Below are 23,578 nucleotides of genomic sequence, written 5' to 3'. Positions count from 1 at the left end.
GTGGTATAATTACTGCATTATTGGAGGGGACACATCATGCTCTACCTTCTGTGGGGGGGCAACCCAATAGGCATCATGGGAAGTAGGCAATGCTGACACCCTCAAGCTCAGCATGTAGATGGTTTTGCACATGACCATCTAGAAGACACATAAATACACAGGGAATTTGGGTACTTCAGAATCCGGAGATGCAGGGGAGGGAGGAAGGGTTTGAGGAGCTCAGCAGAGTCTAAAAGTTGAATTTAAGCACCATAGTTCCTTTGTAGCTCTAGTGCTCTGTTGCTTTCCACATCGGAAGACACTGACAGACCAGGAACTTGAAACAAACTTTCCCAAATTAGTATTTTAACCCTGGGACCATCCCTTCTCTCTGCCACCCACTGTGCTCCTGCAGAAAAGTTTTGGGACCGGCACTGGGACCTGACTTTTCCCACGGTCTCACCTCACCCTTGGATATCAGAAATAAGCTCTAAGTCAGTGTTCTTAGTGGGAATTCAATGCTTTTGAAGTTGTGCCCCCAAATTATTGCAATGAAAGTCCACCATTTTCTCTGGCCTGTGGACAAACGTGCTTGCAGCTTTGGTGTGGTTGTGTTGCTCCCAAGATATTACAGACGCAAGGTGGGTGAGGTAACCGTTTTTACTGGAACTTGTCCTACTAGTGGCATAGTCAGAAGGGCCCAGTTAAGGGGAGGAGTCAAGTAGGGTAAGACAGAAGTTGTCTCAATAAACAATATCATCTCATCTATCCTATCTCTCTCTAGATAAACATAATGTATACGTGTGTCAGACAAAGAAGGTACAAGGAACCAGAAGTTTTGTTTTAAGAAATCTTCTTTGATCTACCACTATTCCTTTATGGAAATATCCTTCACTAAAGGAAGTCACATTTAACCTCTTGTCTAATTCATGAATATTAATCTGCAGTTAATAAGTCTATTTTTTTGGTGGTAATTTGAAATTGCACTTCAAATGTCTGGCCCGTCCAATCCTGCATACTAATTATAAGCAAATGTGACTTCCTGTCTTCTTCAAAAGGGAATAAAAGTTTAATCTTTGGACTGTCACTTTTCATTGGAAACGGGGTGGCTGACAGCACCGTGTCAAACGGAGTTTATCACAGCTGATCCTGGAAAGGCTCGCCGGCTCCGTTAATTGGTAAAACAATAAAACGAGGCCATCAGCAGCTTCGTGAGTCGCTCTGTATTAATTCTGAAAATGGGAGAAATCAGAGCCCTCTCTCTGTTATTGAATAATGGTTGTTTCTGGAGGGGAGGCAGCAGAGTACAGAAACCAGAGGCCCATTAAGAGCTCTGGTTTGGGAAGATAATTAGCAGCTTGTCGTGCATTCCAATCCAAAGCATCAGGTTTCCAGAAGCGTTCACCTCCCATCGGAGCAGCTACACACGTGTCTGATTTTCAAAACTCAGCCACTAGCTGCTGGGGTTGACACCTTTCTGGTTCAGCGGGACAATCTCTTCTGACAATCTCACCCAAAAGGACTCGGGGGTTGGTTTTTTTGGAAGAGCTCAGCATGCAGGCTGCCAGAGTTATTGACTAGAGTCCCATGACTTGAACTTGTGTCCGACTTAAGTTGCCTAGGTGACTCGACTTGAGACTTGACTCGGGTTCATTGTTTGTGACTTGAGACTCGACTTGAGACTTGCTAATTTTGTTATGTCGTCTTGGTGAAAAGATTGTCCAAAAATGCCGATATTAATGGCTTGTACAAAAGTGACTTGACATTTTTTCAATTAAGACTTGAGACTAGACTTGGGACTTGACTTGAAAGTGACTTTAGGGACCCGAGACTCGACTTGAGTCTTGAACTGTAGTGACTTGAGACTCAACTTGGACTTGTCAATGACGACTTGAAGACAACACTGCACGCTGCTCGGTGCTTTGGAAAATCAGACCCATATGTAATAAGTTCTGACATGTCATTTCAGTTGGTTTGCCTGTCTGGAAATGTTGATCATCACCAGTGGAAAAGTCCCCCTTTTGTGCAAGATCTCTTGTGCCTCAAAAAAGGAGGTCTATGGGATCTTGTGAAAAGGGGTGTTTTACGCAAAAGGCACCCAGCTACACTGCTTGTTTTTGCGCAAAAACCTCTTGTGCAAAAAGCATCGGCAGAGATATGCAAATGACAGCACGACAAATGCTAATGAGTGCTTCATTAGCATACTCTCTGCCGACAAATACCGGCAGTGTAAAGGTAGCCTCACTAATGACCAAATGTTTATCAACATTTACCAGTAAAAACCTAATCCTTTCAAGCCTATTTGCATAGCTTGACTCTGAGCCTGTCCACAAGACCATGCTCTGTGCAACAACCCATGCATACTTATTTACCATCTGCCTCCTTGGATTGCCTATGGTCTCCCGTCCCTGCTTCTCTGGAGCTAAAGAGCTCTTTAAAGCCCACTCCTTCCTTTTCTGTGTGTCTAAAAAGCACCCTGCAGAACCATGTAGACACTATTCTCCGTAAAGCCAGGAGTCTCTGGTTTCAAGAAAATATTTTCCATTAAGAATTACATCAGAACCATAACAAATGGAATCTAGATTCAGGAGAGGAAGGTCCTGCCTCTTTCCATGTTCCCAGCTAGTCTATGTCTCCTATGCTTTGTTAGACTCCAGCTATGTCTACGCTGGGGAGGTGTGGTGACAAAAGTTCTGTCGATGGGAAAACGTTGGCAAATGTGAAAACTGGGCAGGTTTGTTTTTCTGCCTCCCACTGTCAACATTTCATGGCCACATTGCTAGCTCCCCTGTCAACAGAGAGCAAAACATTGTGGGTAAGCATCCCATAGGCAGTGTGGTGGGAAGGCAGAGCTGATCCCTGTGCTTTTTGGAATTCCCTCATAGCTCAGCTCCATGCTGAGGAATGTCAAAACAGCACAGCCGTCTCTCCAGGCCTCCTTCTGCAGCAGCAGACTGCCTGCCACTGGGTTCCTAGCAGGGCAGAACAGGAGCATTCCAATGATTTGTTCTTTGTCCCCCAAAGGGAGTAGCTCACTCTGCTGTCGGACACTTCCCAGAGTTTTGAAGGGGGGGGGGGCATGCTTACAGGGCAGCAGAGATCACAAAACACTGAGCAGATCCATCAGGGCCGGCATTGTGGGATACTGGCAGAAACCAGTTCTCTCAACAATCAAACAGCAGAGTCCACACTGGCTCTTTGTCAACAATAAAGGGAGGGGGAAAGACAAAAGTCTTTCACCAGGAAGAAAAGTCCTGGTGGACTTCAGGGTGGAAGATTTTTCTTGCCAGAACACTGTGTGTTTTTCTCAACAAAAGTTGCATTGTAGTGTAATTGCTCTCACTGTTTTGGTGATAATATATGCCAGTGTAGACAAGGCCTTAGACTGTGCCCATCAGACGGTTCCATGCCTTAGTGGACCTTGCCATAGATAATCATTTGTTTTTGTCACTGAACTCAATGGGAAGATTCCTGCTGATCTCATTGGGAGCAGGAAATGTTTATTTCCAAAAGCAGTCATTAGTCAGATGCAGGACAGACGTGCAGAAGTGTGTTATATATTGCCATGTCAGACAGAATATTTTTAAGGGGGAAAAAAATCTAATCATAATGTTGGAAGAGACCTCCAGAGGTCACTGAGTCCAACCTCCCACTAAAAGAAGGACCAATCCCAACTAAATCAGCCTAGCCACAGTTTTGTTAAGCCAGGACTTACAAACCTCTATGGATGGAGATTCCACCCCCTCCCTAGGGAACCCATTCCAGTGCTTCACCATCCTCCTAAGGAAATACTTTTTCCTAAAGTGCAACCTACACCTCCCCCACTGAAACTTGAGACCATTGCTCCCCATTCTGCCATCCGTCACCACTGAGAACAGCCTCTTTCCATCCTCTTTGGAACCCTCCTTCAGGTAGTTGAAGGTTGCTATCAAATCTCCCCTCACTTTTCTCTCCTGCACACTAAACAAACCCAAATCCCTCAGCCTCTCTTCATAAGTCAAGAACACATCATCTGCAGGATGATTTTGTCCTTTCAATTCTTCAGCAGTAAGCAAGCGTTACAAAAAGGACTCTGTAGGGGTATTTTTCATCATTGAAAACTATCAATGTAGTTCATCTGTCCTGGTTATATTACTCTCCTCCCCATGTTGACATGGAAATCAGTTTTCCTTCCAAGCAGGTTCCGATCCACTCTGAATGCACAACAGTCTAGTTAACAGAAGGCAGCTGGCATTGGAATTTTGTTAATGGTTCTCCACGCTCAAAAGCATCAATGGGTTGCAGAGGGAGCCATCTGAGTTTTACCACAAAAGTGCATGACCTAACACACTTTTGCCTATGAAAACTCATGACCTAGGAAATGGATTCGGCTTCAGGACTGCTCCTTGTTTTTCATGCAAATTCAAGTAAGTTCCTTTTCAATGAAACAGGATTCTTTTCCAATAGATGACGAGTGGCACCCTCCCCCAAGGATCCGCATCCGTTCCATTGTAATGGGCCCTGAAGAGCAGGGAACACTTACAGAGAAGTACAGATGTGCTGCAAAGACCTTTCCAACCAAAGAGGAGGCAAACTCGGCCTAGAAACTGCTGCCACATGTGTAACATTCACTCCATCGCTTCAGAGGCTTTCAGGATAAACTTACCACCCAATTTTAGGTTGGAGTATATAGTCCATTCAGGGGAAAATAAGTGGTTTAAAGTCGTTTATTGACCTCACAAGAAATCTATTTACCTAGCCCTATAACACCACAAACTTCTATTTCTAGCCCCTGAAAGAAATAAGACAAGAAGAGAGACCTTCAGAGACTCATTAGGCCCATTAGAAAAATGCTTCTAGCAGCTCCTATCAAAACAGCAAAAATAAATAACCTTTGTCCCTGGGATTTGGAATCACCCCATTTTCTCCAGCAGCATTTCCTGTTGATATATTACAGTCATTACCGTCACCTATGTAGGACACTCTGTACACAACGTGTGATAGCTTCACCTCCCAGTCGAGGGTATTTCCTGCAATATGAGGCATTTGTCAATGTCAGATTGGCCAAGGTGAAAGAAGAAAATTGCAACGGGAAGCACGACTAGGTAGTACAAGCAGAGAAAATGGTTTTGTCATCCTGTTACTGGAAAGCCCACCTCTTTGGGAGCTAAAAGAGATTGATTTAACGATAAAATATCTTCTCATTTATAAATGGCTAATACCAGCTTCTCCTAACATCCAGCTAAGGTCCCCAATTTTCCACAATTGCCATTTGATACCAAACACTGCTATCATAGAGGACTTTATCTTCAAAGGAGAGATTCCTCGGGAACAGATATACACCTGAGAGATGCTGAAAGAGGTGCATTTCATTTTTTTAGACTGTTTTTCCTCCTGCCCATGTTAATCAAAACCTAGAATATAAATTTTGCCTGATGTACCGGAACCCAAATATGTAACCCTACCTCATGAAATGAGTGTGATAACTCATTTTTGAACGGTTAAACATTGCTAAAGATTGCTTGTGTTACGTCAAACTGCCATGTTAAAATGTGTTCCTTTCTCCATATCTTTGTCATGCTCATCCACTACATGTCTTTTTTCCTTTTAAAGAACAACACACCTGCCTCTCCGAGTTCACAATGTCTTAAAATATATGGAGAAGAAATGCCTTGATCATTTCTACTGCTCCAAATGAGAGCAGGATCCCCGTCATCGGTAGTAAGAGACCGTTTCTGCCCACCAGAGGTTACAATGTAATGAGACAAGAGAGGGAAAAGTTTGGACGACAGGAAGTACAGTTATTGCTGATGTGCAGGTAGGTAAAAGAAGGTCAAGGTGGCTTCCAAGTAAGCCAATAGAAGAGGCTTTGTGGTATTAGTGCTGTCCAAAGCATGGATGGGTTTTGAAGCGCTACCATTGTTGTCAAAGTAGATTGTGTTCCTTGTCTACCGGTGGCTTCATATGAGGTGTCGGACCTGGGCCTGTGACCATGGCTCCTTCTGAGGTGCCATCAAAACCCTGCTTCAGGGGAAAACCCACCAATGTGTCTCTAAGATGGGTGGGATTCCCTTTGCTTCCCCCTCCGAAGGCATTCCACGTCTCTGGTCAAGTAAGAACGATAGCGTGAATCCAACCCGCCTTCACCAAGCTTCCTTGGGCTCTAACGACCCAACAGGAGGCTACTGGATTGGCCCCTCCCCGCACTGTGGGAAGAATAATTAAGCAAAGATTGGCGTGAATTCTTCCAGAATTATGCCGGGCAACATCCCTGCTGGGTTGAAGGAGTTAATGACAACCCTGTTTGCCCTGGTCATGCACAAGTGAGCTCTGTTATAGCCTGGTTTGGAAGCTAGTGGCTAGTGAAGGCCATGTCTTCCCTTTGATGGGGGGAGTCTCTTAGGCACTATGGCCACACTTGGACTCCCATCAAAGAGGGGGTGTCAAAATGAGGAGGAGTAAGAGAAGTCATTTGGTTAGTGGCCATAATGGATCTCATGCAAACCAGGGCTGGGCATTACCTTGTAACACCTGGGCTGTGTCTACACTGGCCATATAACCCGTAATAGCTATGGAAATGAGAGAAGTCAGAATAGGGAAATGCGCGGGGGAGTTAAATATCCCCCTGTGGGGGGATTTAAATAAACATGGTCGCCACTTTTTTCTGGCTTGGGGAAAAGCCGGAAAAGAGCGTCCAGACTGGCGCGATCCTCCGGAATAAAGCCCTATTCTGGAGGATCTCTTATTCCTACTCGCGCCAGTCTGGACGCTCTTTTCCGGCTTTTCCCCAAGCCAGAAAAAAGCGGCGACCATGTTTATTTAAATCCCCCCGCGGGGGATATTTAAATCCCCCGCGCATTTCCCTATTCTGACTTCTCTCATTTCCATAGCTATTACGGATTATGTGGCAAGTGTAGACACAGACCTGGTGTCCAGTGAGAGGGATCCGGGCCCATGTTGTCCAGATGACAGCTACATGACCTCATCAGCCCGGGTTTGTTTTAGCATAGGAAAGAACCACGCTGCCACTAGGAACAAAACCAGAGGACACAAAATGGGGTCTATGCCTACTCACTGTCATCCCTCCTAGCAACGGCACATGCTTTGTGGAGGTACGTTACATTATACCACACAAGGATAAAGAGACTGAAAGACATATGATTGGCATAATGTGTTTTGATGGGTCTGAGACAAGAGTTGTTTGCAAAGAACATGGGACATTTGCCCAAGAGCCCCTATGTCACCCTGGCCAGGAGCTAAATGATACCAAGCTGTTAAAATATATGAAATCGAGTCCTGGTGGCTTCTGAGAATAAGGACAGCTTGGCTAGAGGGCTCAGGTTGGGAAGAGGAGACAAGCATTCCTGCCAGACAGCGGCTCTGGCTGGCTGGCTGGCTCCCTCGACTCCCAACAGCCTACTTTTCATCTCACTCCAGTTACTGCAGAGTTTCTTCAGGCATGTTCTCTTCACCTGGGGAGGGCTGATCGTGGACAGAACTAAACACCACCCATGGGCTCCTCTATGCAAAGGTTGTTCTCAGCTGGTTGTCTATCCCAGAGTACTAGGCACAATGGAAAAAGATATGCCAAGAATCATAGAATCATAGAGCTGGAAGGGACCTCGAGAGGTCATCAAGTCCAGTCCCCTGCCCTCATGGCAGGACTCAGCACCGTCTAGATCATCCCTGACAGGTGTCTATCCATCCTGCCCTTAAATATCTCCAGGGATGGAGATTCCACAATCTCCCTAGGCAATTTGTTCCGATGGTTAACCACCCTGAGAGTTAGGAAGTTTTTCCTAATCTCCAAATTAAACCACCTTTGCTACAGACATCAGGCATAATTTCTACTAAACAGCCCATTGAATATCTAGTGACAATACATCATTATCAGAAGCCATCTGTAGCAATGACTATACTTTGGAAAGTTACCACCATGATTTTTTAAAATGGGAGACTAAGATTAGGCTCCACAGGCCACCTGTTCATAAGACTTTAGCACCCACAATTGGGGCGAGATTTTCAAGAGGGATTGGTCCTTACTGAGAACAATGGGGGAGGGGGTGGAGGTACTAGGTGCTCAGTTTGGGTATGTCTACACTACAGAGTTTTTTCGGAAAAACGGCTGTTTTTCTGGAAAAAAAACTTCAATTACATCCACATTGCAATCACTTTCTTTTGAAAGAAAGTTGAAAGAACAGAAGGGTTTTTCTAGCATTGGTAATCCTCTTTCTACGAGGAAAAAGCCTCTTTCCAAAAGAGCTCGTTCAGGAAAAAGGCGTGTGTGGACGGGGACGAGGGAGCTGAGACCCTGGAGGTTTTTCGCCTTCGGATCACTTGCTGGAGGATTCTCTGCATCTTGGGGTCTTCAAACCATCATTTGAGGACTTCAATATCTGAGATATAGGTGAGAGGATTATTCCAGGAGTGGGTGGATGATATTCTGTGGCCTGCGTCGTGCAGGGGGTCAGACTAGATGATCATAATGGTCCCTTCTGACCCTAAAGTCTATGGCTACATCTACACTGGCATGTTTTTCCGGAAATGCTTTTAACGGAAAAGTTTTCCGTTAAAAGCATTTTCGGAAAAGCGCGTTTAGATTGGCAGGACGCTTTTCCGGAAAAGCACTTTTTGCAGAAAAGCATCCATGGCCAATCTAGATGTGCTTTTCCTCAAAAAAGCCCTGATCGTCATTTTCGCGATTGGGGCTTTTTTGTGGAAAACACTACTGTGCTGTCTACACTGGCCCTTTTCCGGAACAGTTTTCCAGAAAAAGACTTTTGCCCGAACGCGAGCAGCATAGTTTTTCCGGAAAAGCACTGATGATTTTACATTAGATCGTCAGTGCTTTTCTGGAAATTCAAGCAGCCAGTGTAGACAGATGGCAAGTTTTTCCAGAAAAGCAGCTGATTTTCCGGAATAACTTGCCAGTGTAACACAGCCTATGAGTTCTTTTGGAAGACGAGGAGAGAGGAAAAAGCACAGGTGCCCTGGTAGCACGCCATCCATAGTAATCACAGTTTAAATGTGAGACGGTGTCCATTCAATGTGGATGCTATCTTTCGAAAAAGCAGATTTCCAAAGTGCATCGAAAAAGCTATGTGGACACGCTCTTTCGGAAGAAGTTTTTTCGGAAGATCTCTTCTAGAAAAGCATCTTCCTAAAGAAGCCTGCAGTCTAGATGGAGCCGTTGGTTGGTTGGTTGGTTGGTTGGTTGGTTGGTTGGTTGGTTGGTGAAAATTGGCCTTTTCCTATAGGGCCCTTCATGGGAGCTGTTAAGTGCTGAGGAGAACTGGTTGAAAATTTGCCTGTGGAATGGTGTTCCATCAGCAACTGTTCATCTGACATCATCAGAACAATTGCAGAAACATACGGCTGCAATCAATGTGACCATGGGGAATGATCAGAATCAATTTTGAATTTCATGTTTCAGTAAGTCCAGCACAAAATATTTTCAGAATATTACATTTTTTCTCGCTCCCCCTTTGTTTTTAATCCACAAAGATTGACATCTCAGAATTTGTCACAGGATGGAAATGCTGTATTTTGACCAGCTCTAGAGGTTTCTGGTATCTCATGAGGATTTTTGGAGTGCTGAATATTTTCAACTTTTTTGCCCTAAATGTTCTTGTATAGAAATTAGTAGGAATTGATTAAATCTACCAAGTGGCTCTGAAAGGTCTGTTCCATAACCCATGTTAAAGCTTCTAAATAAGTCACTGCATTGGTAAAGCCGTTGAGTTCCCATTGCTCTCAATAGATTTGCAACATGTTTGAAGTCAGGTTATTTATTTAGAAGACTAAGGGAGGACCTAACGTTAGACTCCTGTTCCTGGAAATCTGCCTACCTGCTTGAAAGTAAACAAACATCACTTTCCTTGTCTAATGGTTCCTTTGTGCTTTGTCTAAAGTTCCTTTGTGCTTGGCCCCATCACAAACACAAGACAAAAGATTTCTCTGGAGACAGAAGAGAAGTTGCAACCACCCCCATTGCCACAAAAGAGGGATTTTCAGTGGGTTGCTGGCAAATAAATAAATAAAAGGATGGAAATTTGAGTCTCTCGTGTCTAGCACATCAATTCCCTTCACTTTCTCTTGTGTCCTCCCTCTATGAAGCTCGGTATTGCATTTGAGAGATGGCGCCGTATCCAAGTGACTTACAATGAGGGTATGAAGATGATCGATAAGAAGCGGGACGAGGAAGTATAGTACAAGCGGTGTCAAATTCCCATCACTTCCCCATTCATCTTGTGGTTTGGATAAAATAAAGATAGATAGACGGCCACAGTGAAAGCCCATCTATTTGCAAGGGGTTGCATTAAAAATTCCAAGCTGTAACAAAGGGACAATATAAAGATATAATAGTGACATATAATCAGATTCCACTCTGCTCTTTCTGGACAATAACTCTGATCTATGTTCCGGAATAAACCTAATAGAGCACTTTACATTTCATTCCCTCCACTTTATTTTCTTTATTGAGTTCCCAGTCTCTCACACACCACATGTCACAACGGTAGCTGATCCACTTGGGAACGTAATATCCTACTGAGGTAGAAAATAGGCCTCATTGTTTGGAGGTGAGTGAGGGAGCTTCTTTTATCTAAGCACATTAGACTTCACGAAAGGCAGAAATAGGATTGTCAGGTCTTACTGCGATCTTTGTGAAATCCATATCAGCAAAGTGTGATAATTATCCGGGTGAGGTAATGGGACAATCCATTACACCGACAAAGTAAAAAATGGGGAGGATGCTTTGTGATAGGTGAACCTGCCCTGGAAATCTCCCTCCACGGATGGCTCTTGCAGGATGTTTGGTACTTCCAAGCTAAGCATCGGCACATGCAGAAAATCCCCCTTTTTTACAAAAAATAACAAAGGTAATCGAACACCATTTTGGACTTTGCAAATGTTCTGGTTTCGTTTGTGTGGTGGGTGATGGGAATTAATTTCCGGAAACATCCCTTTCGGGGGGCTGCACTTCTGACCACTATAACTGGGACCGTGGCCTGGCCCCTCAGGGAACTCAGAAGGTTCAACACACAGAGCCTGCCCAAGCCAAGCTTACTATTCAGTCTATTATTTAATAAGGACAAATGCAAAGTGCTCCACTTAGGAATGAACAATCAGTTTCACACATACAGAATGGGAAGCAACTGTCTAGGAAGGAGTACGGCAGAAAGGTATCTAGGGGTCAGAGTGGACCACAAGCTAACATGAATCAACAGTGTGACGCTGTTGCAAAAAGAGCAAACATGATTCTAGGATGCATTAACAGGTGTGTTGTGAGCAAGACATGAGAAGTCATTCTTTCGCTCCACTCTGCGCTGGTTAGGCCTCAGTTGGAGTATTGTGTCCAGTTCTGGGCACCATATTTCAAGAAGGATGTGGAGAAATTGGAGAAGGTCCAGAGAAGAGCAACAAGAATGATTAAAGGTCTAGAAAACATGACCTATGATGGAAAACTGAAAGAATTGGGCTTGTTTAGTTTAGAAAAGAGAAGATTGAGGGGGGACATGATAGCGATTTTCAGGTTTCTAAAAGGGTGTCACAAGGAGGAGGGAGAAAACTTGTTCTTCCTGGCCTCTGAGGATAGAACAAGGAGCAATGGGCTTAAACTGCAGCAAAGGAGGGTTAGGTTGGACGTTAGGAAAAAGTTCCTAACTGCCACGGTGGTTAAACATTGGAATAAATTGCCCAGGGAAGTTGTGGAATCTCCATCTCTGGAGATATTTAAGGGTAGGTTAGATAAACGTCTATCAGGGATGGTCTAGACAGTACTGGGTCCTGCCATGAGTGCAGGGGGCTAGACTTGATGACTTCTCAAGGTCCCTTCCAGTCCTAGTATTCTATGATTCTATGATTATTCATCGTTAACTGCATGACAGTTCACTGGCGTTCCCAGCTGAGGTCAGAGTCCGGTGTGCTAGGCACTGCGCAGACGCTGAGGCAAAGCCGGTCCCGGCCTTACGGAGCTTACAATCTAAACATCTGGTTGTCAGGACATCTCACACCCTGAGGGAAGGGCAGGGCACAATCATTCTTCCCCAGGGCATCGAACCCCTGGAAGAAAGGCCGTTACCTGCGCCTGCCACACCTCCTACGTCCATGCTCGGCATTTCCCGGGGCACTACCCCTGCCCTCTCTTTCTGCCAACTGGTGAAGGAGGCTGCATAGCAGCCTCATGGAACCTGCTCTCCATCGGCATGGTAACCTGGGCATAGGTAGCTCTCTTAGGGCATTGAGGGAGTGTAGACTAGGGATGGCCAAGTCTTCACTGGTGGTTCTGCACGGGCCTGACTCTCAGCTTTCCTCATTGCAGACCGGGAGCAACTCCAGTGCAGCCAAAAGCAAATTGGCCATATCTGGCACTTCACACATTCGTCCGGCACCAGACATGCGTAAAGATGAGAGGACAATGGCATTTTTTAAAAAGAGATGCTAGATTTAGTAGGAAGACACATGTTAGGAAAAATTCATTCTATTCGTCCTGATTTTCATGACAGTAGAGGGCATGGTTCTCCCCCTCCTCAGAGAATTTTTACTTCTCGTGTCAATTCTGCATTCAGTTACCACAGCCATTTATTGTATGTGTATTACACATTAGGTGCATCCAATCAATCTAGTTGTCCTTTGTTGTCAAGGATGGCAGCGCTAGGTTCTACTTTCTTTTTTCATCCCTAGGCCAACAAAGGATGTGCAATCAGAAAAAGGTTTAGTGACTTGGCGTGCCATTCTCCAAGGGGAATACATTGCAAGTGACCACTGCCCCTCCATCATCTTTCCCCCTTGACTGCATGCTAAAAAGATTAGGGTTATCGTGTTAGCCACAGACATCTCTCTCACCAATTCCCCAGCCATGTAAACAGCACAGAATTTGGCTGGTGCTGTCTTCCAGGATCGTGTCACCTGGGTAGTCTCCATTTCAGATCTTGTCTGTGCAAGCACCCCTCTCTGAGTCCAGAGACAAACGGGGTGCTAGGGAAAGGAACATAGCTTGGACGTGTTTTGTCCAGAGGCTAATTAAATATGTACAGTGCCACACCTCTCTGTGGGGCAAACTCAATCCGCTAATCCCCATTTGAGACTGTGAAACCCAGAATCTGGCAGCCTTACTCTCAGAACAAGTAGTATCTTACTGCTCCAGCAGTGCTATTCAGTAGAGGTTGGGGAGTAAAAAGGAGAACCATAGAACATTAGAACTGGAAGGGACCTCAAGAGGCCATTGAGTCCAGTCCCCTGCCTTCACAGCAGGACCAAGCACCATCTAAACCATCCCTGATAGATGTCTATCTAACCTGCTCTTAAATATCTCTGGTGATGGAGATTCCACAACCTCCTTAGTGAAACATTCTGGTCCTTTGCTTTTGAGTTGTGACCATTCTCTCCTGCTCCCAAGCTACTTATGAATATGAGCCATGTAAAACGACTTTAGGCCTCGTCCTCAGCTGGTATACATAAGCATAGCTCTACTGACCTTAATGAAGTCAGGCCTACTCAAACCAGGTGAGGACCTGACCTCCTCTTTCTAGTCTTTTTCATACCATTTTGGCCATCTCAGTGGCAGGACTCGTAGCGTGGAGGATCAACTCTACGACAGGACCATGCATTCCTTAAAGTAATTCAGAGGTGGAAGCCGAGGAGTAAATTCCAAAGGAGAACACTAGCCAGCCTGGTCTTCAGGTGTGCTAGAAAAGAGCACCTGCACTGACGTAAAAGGTAATAGATCCTACCCTCTCCGATCAATAGTTGTACGAAGAAGGAAGAATGGATTGCTAAATCATTAAGGTTAAAAATACTGGATACACAAGGCTTGAAATCTTTTCTCCTCTGTAGGGAGTAGCTCCAAAGACCATTCATTACTTCTTTGAAAACAATGCCCAATTCACCTAATGCACAATTTACAAAGAGTAATTCACTCAGCTCCAGAAATCAGCAAAAATGTTTCAGAGACCCATTCAGAACAAGTCACAGAAGTACTTGGTAGACAACGGGTCCATTTCTTGTTTCTCTTGGGGCACATCTACACAGCACCCCAAACTCAAAAAAAGCTACGCAATTTGTGCTTTGCAAATTGTGTACCTTATTTTAATTTTATTTCGAAATAGCATGTGATTTTGAAATTTGGGGCCATGTAGACATGCCAAATTTCAAAATAAGCTATTTTAAGCCATCCCTTGTACAAAGAGGTTTACCAGAATGGTGAAATGGCATGCCCATTATTTTGAAAAATATTTCAAAATAATGGGCAGCTTGTGTAGACGCGTGGTATCCAGTATCCCGAAATAGCTGTGCAGTGTAGACATACCCTTGCTGTGAAAGGCCTCAGCATTAGCAACACATGCCCCCAGCGGCAGGTCAAGAAGATGAGTTGTTTGGCAAGTCAGGACCATGGGAGCGTGTTCCATGTTATCTCCATAGTCAGGACCTGACAAAAGAGGACAGAATTCAGGAATGTGTGTTATGCAGAGTTTTGAACCACATACACAAGATCAGGTCAGGCCTTTCATTTTCCAGCTGTCTTTCACTCTGTATAAAGGCCTCATTTTTAAACATCTTAAAGAAATGGTAGTTTTCCAATGGTGCTCAAGGCAATTTGGGACTTCCATTGTTGTTGAGTGCCTAATTCCCCTAGAATCCAATGAAAAATCCCACTTACAGTGCTCAGAGCTCTCATATATGAAACTCTTACTAGAGCGGGGATAGGACAGCAGCTGGCTTATGTGACCTCACAATGCGTTTCTTCATAAGAGTTCCCAAGAAATGAAAATTTGTCATCAAGCAAATAATGAGATGTTTCTTAAAAACAAGTTCATTCAATTTAACAAAAATGAGTAGATAAGATTATCAGAATAAATCATGTAATAAAGTCCATAATTACTTCCCCCCAATGGGCTGCCATTTTGATTATTAAATAAAGGAAGTGGGAGAGTTTTATTTATATTCCCCTGTGGGAGACGCAGTACTTGTTGGCTAGTTGCAGAACAGGAAGGAACTTCAGGCAACCCCGCGCCTCATACTGAAAAAGGAAGAAGAAAAGTAATTGTGAGTTACTCTTATCTACTATTGGATACATAGGATCATAGAACCCTAGAACTGGAAGGGACCTCGAGAGGGCATCAATTCCAGTCTCCTGCCCTCACAGCAGGACCGAGTACCATCTAAGCCATCTCTGAGAGATGTCTATCCGACCTGCTCTTAAATATCTCCCGTTGTGGCGATCCCACAACCTCCCTGGGTGTCTTCATGGGCTTAACGAGAGTTTGCCCTGGAAAACTGCAGTCCAAGTAATGAAGTTCACCATTCTTATTCAGCCATAGAAAATTGTCTTAAGACCGTAAAGTGGAAACTAGTTCTCACTCAAGGGACCCTGGGATCCAAACTGAGGAGACAGCCAGCTGGACAAATGGGTTGAACGCTTAAGGAAAAGGCATGTCCAGGGAGAACATTCAATCCTTTGGACCGGATCATGTGAACTATCTCCTCTTCCCCCAGCACAACTTTGGGGACAAGGGTGCAAAGGTGGCTGCAAGTCCAATGGCATAACCTAGCCCCTAGGAAAGAAGAAAACAGAGGATAGCAACTAATTCCAACTGATAGTCATTGCAGTTATCTGCCACAAACATGGCTTGCTTTCCGATGCAATCCCACCTACCCAAGTCTGCATTTTCCAAACCAAACAAATCACTCTTGGCATTACTCTACCTGTTCGCAAACCATGCAACCCCGCTTACTTCCTGGCGCAACATCGCTGATTTGACCACATATAGTAGCTCAGACATTTGGCTCCTGTGATTATTTTGGCAACCTTCCCCCAGTGGAGCATGCTCTGTCAGTAGCCTCAGTGAAATCGGCGGGTCTACTCGCCATGTGTTATGGGGCACCGTTATAAAACACAAAATCTGCCTCTCTGATTTCTTGGAGCCAAGGAAAATATTTTGCTTTTGTTTTCTGCTCTTCTCCCCTGTTAGGGCAAGCCCTCCAGAATGGAGCAGCCTCCATGTAGGCACCTAAATGAAGTGGGCAGATCTTCAGATGTGCTTAGCACACAGAGAAAAATGGAAGCTACCGGGTGCTGCATACTTTTGAGAATCTGTTCCACAGTGCGTAGATCCTACATCATAATTCTAATTAGGTAGCTTGGATGGCTATTGCTTTGTTCCCATGTGAATGGGTGGGGGGAGCTTCAGACCCTCCACCCTCCCTAAAGGGTGTCTGGGAAGCTCAGGGCCGGAGCAATCCCAGAGGGGGGACGTCCACAGCCAGCTCCGTTTACCTGCCTGGTGGTTCCGTCTCTTCTCTGTTTGGTTTTATGAAACACAATCCCATTCCAGGCACATCCTGTTGTCCTGGCACAACCAAACCTTGGTTTAAATTAGAGGAAGCCACATACTGAATGTGGTGGTCCTAGCTCTTACCATTTAGGAGGAGTTCTGGAACAGACAGACAGACAAACGGACCGACTGACTGACTCTCTACAAACAGACAATCTCCCTTAAAGGTAACACGTTGCAAAGAAGAGCTAACAAAAATAGATCATTTAAATGTGGTAGGCAAGCTTAAAAATAGATTCAGTTGGTTTCATATCAAAACTAACTTTTCAAGGTTTTTTGCACCCATGTTTAAAAAAAAACACAGGGAAAGTCATTCAGGTAAAAAAAAACCACATTGAATGTCTAACTGAAGCACCATTAAAACAATGTCAAATCGAAATAACATTTTTCACTGACCTTTTTTTTAAGAGTCTCAAATTCATGTTTAGATTTTTTCTAACTGAACCATTTTGACATTTCCAAGATGTGTTTCCACTTCTTTTCAAATCAACTGAAACTACTTACCAGATTCCACCTAATTTCCAGAAAGTTTTTGTGTTCCCCGAAAACAGCACTTTCATGCTGAATTTGCTATTGCCCCTGCTCCCTCCCCTCCCCCCCTGCCAAAAAAATCACCCAGCTCTACCTCTGAGGATAAAACACAATCATTATTATTTTAAAAATCAAAAGGCAAACCTCATTTATTGGCTGAGAAGCACCAGAATAAATTAGTCATCTAAAGACAGCGGGGGCTTTCTAAATATTGCTAAAATACATTCTTTTCAGGGGAAAGATCAAAATCGAGTGCTTCTAGGTTTGTCACTTTGAGCGACAAACTTACCCACAAGCCATTTAATGACTGCGAAGCAGAGCTGTTCCGATGTTATTTTTGGAAGGCTTGCTCCTGGCTGCCTTCACAGGATACGATATTCCTACATTTCTGTTTGTATTATTTATGAGTCCGTCCCAACCATTTCAAATGATGGTAACGAGGTGTCCAGGTTTTCTTCAGGCTAAGGCGATGATGGGCGCTCCCTGAAGACACCCACGCCTTGCTTTTTTGCATCACAGTATTTCACCCTCCTCCCCCGTGTAATGAGATCTGTGGATGTCAAAGTTTGCAGAACCTTTGCTAACCGCTGGGGCCTAGAATGGGAACTGCCGCAAACACTCCTGTCAGGGCTGTGTGCCAGCTGCACTTGGCAACGTGCGATTAAAAGGGAACAGGATGACAGGGGTGGTTCAGAAATGCCTACAGATTTTGAAGTTCAACCATTCATGAAGAGGCTTATTGAACCCATTAGACTCCTGCCCAAAAATCAGAGACTGGGTGCTCTGCAATTATTTATAACCAGATCCTACCCCACTCTGCCAGTAGCACCACTGAAATCAGCGGGATACAGTCCTGGATTGCTCCTTCCCTGGGCTGCCCATGAGACAGTATTGAACCAGCAGGAATTGACGTTTTCTCCCTCCCCTCCCAACTTTTGCTGCAGGAGGAGTTGGGGGGAACACTAGGTCACCCTAGAGGTCCATCTAGCCCAGTGTCCTGTCTTCCAACTGTGGCCAGTGCCAGGTGCCCCATAGGGAGTGAACAGAACAGGGAATCATCACGTGACCCATCACCTGTCACCCATTCCCTGCCCCTGAAAAACAGAGGCTAGGGACACCATTCCTGGCTAATAGCCATTGCTGGACCTAACCTCCAGAAATGTGTCTAGTTCTTTTTTTGAACCTTGTTAAAGTCCTGGTCTTCAGAACATCCTCTGGCAAGGAGTTCCACAGGTTGGAACTTTTGTTTGTTTTAAACCTGTTATGTATTAATTTCATTTGCTGACCCCAAAATCACCAAATACCTGGGGGAAATATGCAGTGATAAGTCTCATGGAAGAAGACCTTAGCCAAGGTCTGGTGCGTGTGAAAGGGGTGTGGAGGAAACCATATGGCAAACCCGAAGTACAAGCTAGCCTACCGGAATGAGTGTGGTTTCTCATAGAATTACACTTTGAATCATGTGAAAGAAGATGGTAGAATCTGGCTCAAAAAAGTGCCCTTTCCTTGAGGGCTTGGCGTCAGGAAGAGTGTCCAATGGCTCCAGCAAATATGACTTGATGCATAGGAAGCAGGTGAAAATATAAACAAAATGTCTTCAATCTTTGTCTGAACTCCCAGACTTTGCAACAGCGGGCCATGAAATATTAGCAGCTCAGAGCAACAAGGGCTAGATGGACCTTTAGGCTGATCTAGTGTTCCCCCAACTCCTCCTGCAGCAAAAGTCGGGAGGGGGAGAGAGAAAACGTCAATTCCTGCTGGTTCAATTCAGGTATTTACAATTTATGATGTGGTTCTACAAAATCTCCCCACCACAAGCTCAAATACACATGCCTCTCATGCTAGTGATTGTGTCCCACCTTATTCTGCGGGCCACAAATGACATGTTTTCACGGTTATTTTATATTTCAGTTGCACCCAGAGCCGATATGGATGAAGTATACATTTGGATGAAAAATGGCTTGGCCAAAAGGAACATTTTCACTTTTTTTTGTTGTAAATTTGTTTGAAATGTACTGGATTTGCAGTGAAAATAAAATCTGTTGTTGTTGTTGTTAAAAATATACAACTACTAGAAAAAGATACGGTTTTGAGATTCAAAAGCAAAGCATTTTCACCAAACCAGATTTCAAAACCAAAGATATTTTTAGCTTTATGCATAAAACACTAAGGCTGTGTCTACACTGGCCACTTATTCCGGAAAATCAGCCGCTTTTCCGGAATAACTTGCCAGCTGTCTACACTGGCCCCTTGAATTTCCGGAAAAGCACTGACGATCTACTGTAAAATCATCAGTGCTTTTCCGGAAAAACTATGCTGCTCCCGTTCGGGCAAAAGTCCTTTTCCAGAAAACTGTTCTGGAAAAGGGCCAGTGTAGACAGCACAGATTTCTTTTCCACAAAAAAGCCCCGATAGCGAAAATGATGATCGGGGCTTTTTTGCGGAAAAGCGCGTCTACATTGGCACGGACGCTTTTCTGGAAAAAGTGCTTTTCCGGAAAAGCATCCTGCCAATTTAGACGCGCTTTTTCCGGAAATACTTATAACGGAAAACTGTTCCGTTTTAAGCATTTCCGGAAAAGGATGCCAGTGTAGACGTAGCCAAAACGTTGCTGAAAAATAAAGCATTAATTGTAGTTGTTCTCATAGCATACTGTAGTCCCTGCATTACAAACCCGAGCCCCATTCACCACGGTACTTAAAGACGTACGTAACTTAAGATGTGTGTTTAAACTGGGCTCCATAAGGATTACTCCGGGCATCAATTCACATCCCTGCTGGGGTTCTGGGAAGAGCTCTCTCACATTGCCAACTTCCACTCTGACATTGATCAGTCTCCACTGCACTTTAAACATTGCCAAAATGTCACAGGAAAAGATGCCGCGCCTCCATGGGAGAATGAGTCTGGCTCTCCAGCAAGTCCCTTTCTGTGCCAAGGAAGTGACTTCCAAAAGAAGGACGAGGCGGTAGCTAATTATACTGGAACGTCTCTTGAAATCCGATGTTTTGCTGCCTCTGCAGCGGAGTTACAACCTCATGTTCCAGATGTCGAGAATTAGAGTTGCTTCATTAGGAGCCACTTTGGACTTCTGCTGCACGTCAGGGACCGTAAGAACAGCCATACTGGGACAGGCCAATGGTTCATCATGCCCAATGTACTTAGCAGCTGTGTCTCTTCTACCCCTGCTTCCCCCGATCTGATGGAGAGAACTGACTGGCTCCTTGACTGAGCTCCAAAGTAGGTACCAGCCTCACATGGGGGGTGTTAAACTTTCTTGCCCCGCTGCCTCCACTATGCCCTGATTTCCCCATTCCGGACCCTTGTGCTTTGAACTGTCCCCGGCCATGTCCCACTGTGCCCCCATTGTGCAGGCCAGTAGGTCAACTCCTCCCAGCCTGGCTCTGGGGCATGAGTGTGGGGCAAGACAGGGCAGGGCTGGGGCCTTGGGGGAAGAGACAGGACAAGGGGCGGGGTCTCGGTAGAAGAAGTAGGACAAGGGGCGGGGTCTCAGCAGAAGAGGCAGAACAAGAGGCGGGGTCTCTGTAGAAGAGGCGGGACAAGAGGCGAGGTCTCTGTAGAAGAGGCGGGACAAGAGGCGGGGTCTCTGTAGAAGAGGCGGGATTAGAGGGTTCTGGTTTCCAGGATTAGAAAAATCGGCATCCTTACTCTCAACCAAATTGTACTGGTGAATTTGTTACAAATGTATCAAAACTTTTGGTCAACCTAAATCAGCAGTTTGGGGCAGAAATGAGGTCAACCTGGGAAAAAAAATCACCCAGCTTCCTCTAGATTATTTTTAGATCTAACCCTAATATGCTTTTGGCAGTGTTCCTCTGACACAGTGTTTCACTCAGGATGGTAAAGTGTTATTCAGGGTAAGGATGTCACAACCTGCCCTCACAATCAACAAACAAAGATGGCTGCCATTGTTCCGGCATGTTCCTTTGTGCGGATCCCTAGGGAAATATAAGGAGTGGCTCATCATATAAGCCAGCAGCCAGCCTGAGTCACCCTGGAAGACAATAGATCTTTGTACTTATTTATTTTGAAAATGAACACCAGGGTGTAGCTAAGCAATCAGAGATCAGAAAGGAAAGCAGAGTTTGTATTGAATTCATTGTTTCATAGCATTTTTTCATAGCACTGGTAATCTTAATGAAAGAACCACACCAATACTGCATTTTATTCAGGGCTGTGTTTTAAAAAAAGGACCCCACCCTCTAAAATATTAACCTAACCCACTAGCGAATGGCTTATCGCTGCCTTTTCGAAGAAAGCCTTTGAGCAAACCCCGACACGTGTCGCATTTGGCCACAGCAAAAAAAATATATATATATTTCCAAACAGTTGCAGAATGAGATGCTATTTCGCTGAGCCAAAAGAAAAAAGATAGCTACCGGCGCATTCAAGCTATCAACACTTACAATTTTATCTCCCTGATTTACGGGAAACAGCCGAGACTGGTTTATTGGAAGTTTGTGTTGAACTCGGAATCTTTATCCACCTTATTGACGTTTCGAATGGGAACGAGGACTCCCTGCATGGCTGAATCCAAAGAGATGTTTAACGGGAAAGCAAGATATGAGACTCAAAAAGGCAAATCCAATGAATTCTCATTAAATTGTTCATGCATCTTAATGTTAAACCCTGGAAAATCAAGATCCTCATAGAGATCCCTCTGTGTTGCTCCCGGGTCTGGGTTAAATGCTAGGAGTTCTCAGATGTACTGAGCATTGCTGTCATGCTTCTGGATATATTGCCACATTATTGCTGATTAAATTCATGTACACGGGCAGAGTCATTTCATTACTATTTGGACAATGGTGGACACAATCCATTTAAAGGTACATTCCATGCTAAACTTGTAGCAAAGCAGAGCACCACAGACACACGGTAAAAAATAAAACAACACTCCACAGGTGGATGAACCACGAGTGTACCTCTTCCCACCACACAATATTTTCAAAGGGTCATAAACACATTCAATGCTGCAGCCGTTCTTGTCTGCCTGGCCGATTTATATTCTGCATGTTTGCTGTGAACTCTATTAAATCATTTTGTACAGGTTGTACCTCCCTCAACCAGAACTCTCTGGTTAGGCTGCCACACCACAGATGTTCCTGGACCACAGAGTCCAGGGGCAGGGAGTTCCTAGTGGCATGGCCAGGAGTGGGGCTAGGAGGCCAGCAACTCAGCCAGGAGCCCCACAGCAAGAGGGGTTGGGCGGCATGGCAGGTTGCTCTGGCCCAGGTGGCAGTGGGGCTGGTGGTGGCTAGGTAGCTGGGGGAGTCCCAGCTGGGATGCTGACAGGAGGCTGGAGTTGGAGTCTGGCTGCATCCGGGCTGGGCACAAGCCACGAAGGGAGGTGGGCTGGGAGGCCAGTGGCAGGGAACCTCCCCTGGTCCGGCAAATCCCTTCATTCAGGACTGGTCAGACCCCGAGGGTGCTGGAGCTGGGAGGCAGCCCGACCAGAGGACCAATGAACTTCTGGCTGGGGGAAGATGATTTCAGAGCACGATACCTACAATTTGGGTTATTTCCCTCTTTCTCTGTGGTTTTGTACATGCATATATCCAAGTAACAACAAGAGAAATACTATGTATTCTGAGGCACCTTATAGACTAACTGAAGTGTTGGAGCATAAGCTTTTGTGGGCAAAGACCCACTTCGTCAGATGCATGCATTTGACGAAGTGGGTCTTTGCCCACGAAAGCTTATGCTCCAACACTTCAGTTAGTCTATAAGGTGCCACAGGACTCCTCGCCGCTTTTGCAGATTCAGACTAACATGGCAACCACTCTGATACTATGTATTCTGAATTACTGTGCACTATGTATTATTATTAAATCCAGGGGAATAGAACAGATTTAAGCCTCCTTAAATGAATTCACTGATCACCTGGTTTCCCCATCAGGAAGAGGGAAATCAGATTCATCTAAACCAAAGCCCTATGTGCAAATCTTACTATGTATTTTAGAAATGTGCCCCTGTCTGTCCATTTGTATGTGAGTCTGTTCAAGAACTCCTGAACAGGACCATCAAATTTGGTAGGCACCTTCCTCTTACTGAAACTTAAAGCAAGGTCAATGGGATGTGCCTGGAATTTGATTGTTTCTCATAAAATGGAAAGGGAGGAGTCTGATAGGAGGGACAGTTATACTGTAGAATGATCACATGGGAATAGCAAGGGGCCAAAGATGGAGACCAGGACAGTTACAACCCTGTTGGGCCAGTAGGGGCAGGGGTAGAGAAAGGAACACCTATCTACTTTGTATTTCAGAGAGTTTGTGTGTGTGTGTGTGTGTGTGTGTTTGTCAGTCTGTCCCCCAGCCAGGGGACAAACATGCCTTTCCCCAGCTATAGAAGCCATGGACAACAAATACTGACAAAGGTGATTCAGTGGCTAAAGTATATTTGGACTTTCAGAAAGCCTTTGGCTCTTATGCAAAATAAGCAGTCATGGGATAAGAGAGAAGCACCTCTCATAGATGAGTAATAGGTTAAAGGACTGAAAACAAGCATCAGAAATCATAGAATCATAGAATACTAGGACTGGAAGAGACCTCAAGAGGTCATCGAGTCCAGTCCCCTGCCCTCACGGCAGGACCAAGTACTGTCTAAATCATTCTTGATAGACATTTATCTAACCTACACTTAAATATCTCCAGAGTTGGAGATTCCACAACTTCCCTGGGCAATTTATTCCAGTGTTAAACCACCCTGACAGGTAGGAACATTTTCCTAACATCCAACCT

General features: G+C 44.8%; 1 long non-coding RNA gene across 1 annotated transcript in view; it reads right to left on the bottom strand.

Annotated features, from left to right (window-relative positions):
* The window catches only part of LOC149524588 (uncharacterized), a 124,628-nt gene that overhangs the window by 88,283 nt on the left and 12,767 nt on the right, over positions 1–23,578 (bottom strand). The window contains exon 2 of the long non-coding RNA XR_016349539.1: positions 14,267–14,386. This is a non-coding gene — a long non-coding RNA (uncharacterized LOC149524588). The remainder of the gene's footprint in view (positions 1–14,266; positions 14,387–23,578) is intronic.

The sequence above is a fragment of the Pelodiscus sinensis genome, chromosome 4 (genome assembly GCF_052426305.1).
Source record: "Pelodiscus sinensis isolate ZL-2025 chromosome 4, ASM5242630v1, whole genome shotgun sequence".
Lineage (NCBI taxonomy): Eukaryota > Metazoa > Chordata > Testudines > Trionychidae > Pelodiscus > Pelodiscus sinensis.
Note: the sequence above shows the minus strand (reverse complement) of the source record. Positions and strands in the feature narration are given on the sequence as shown.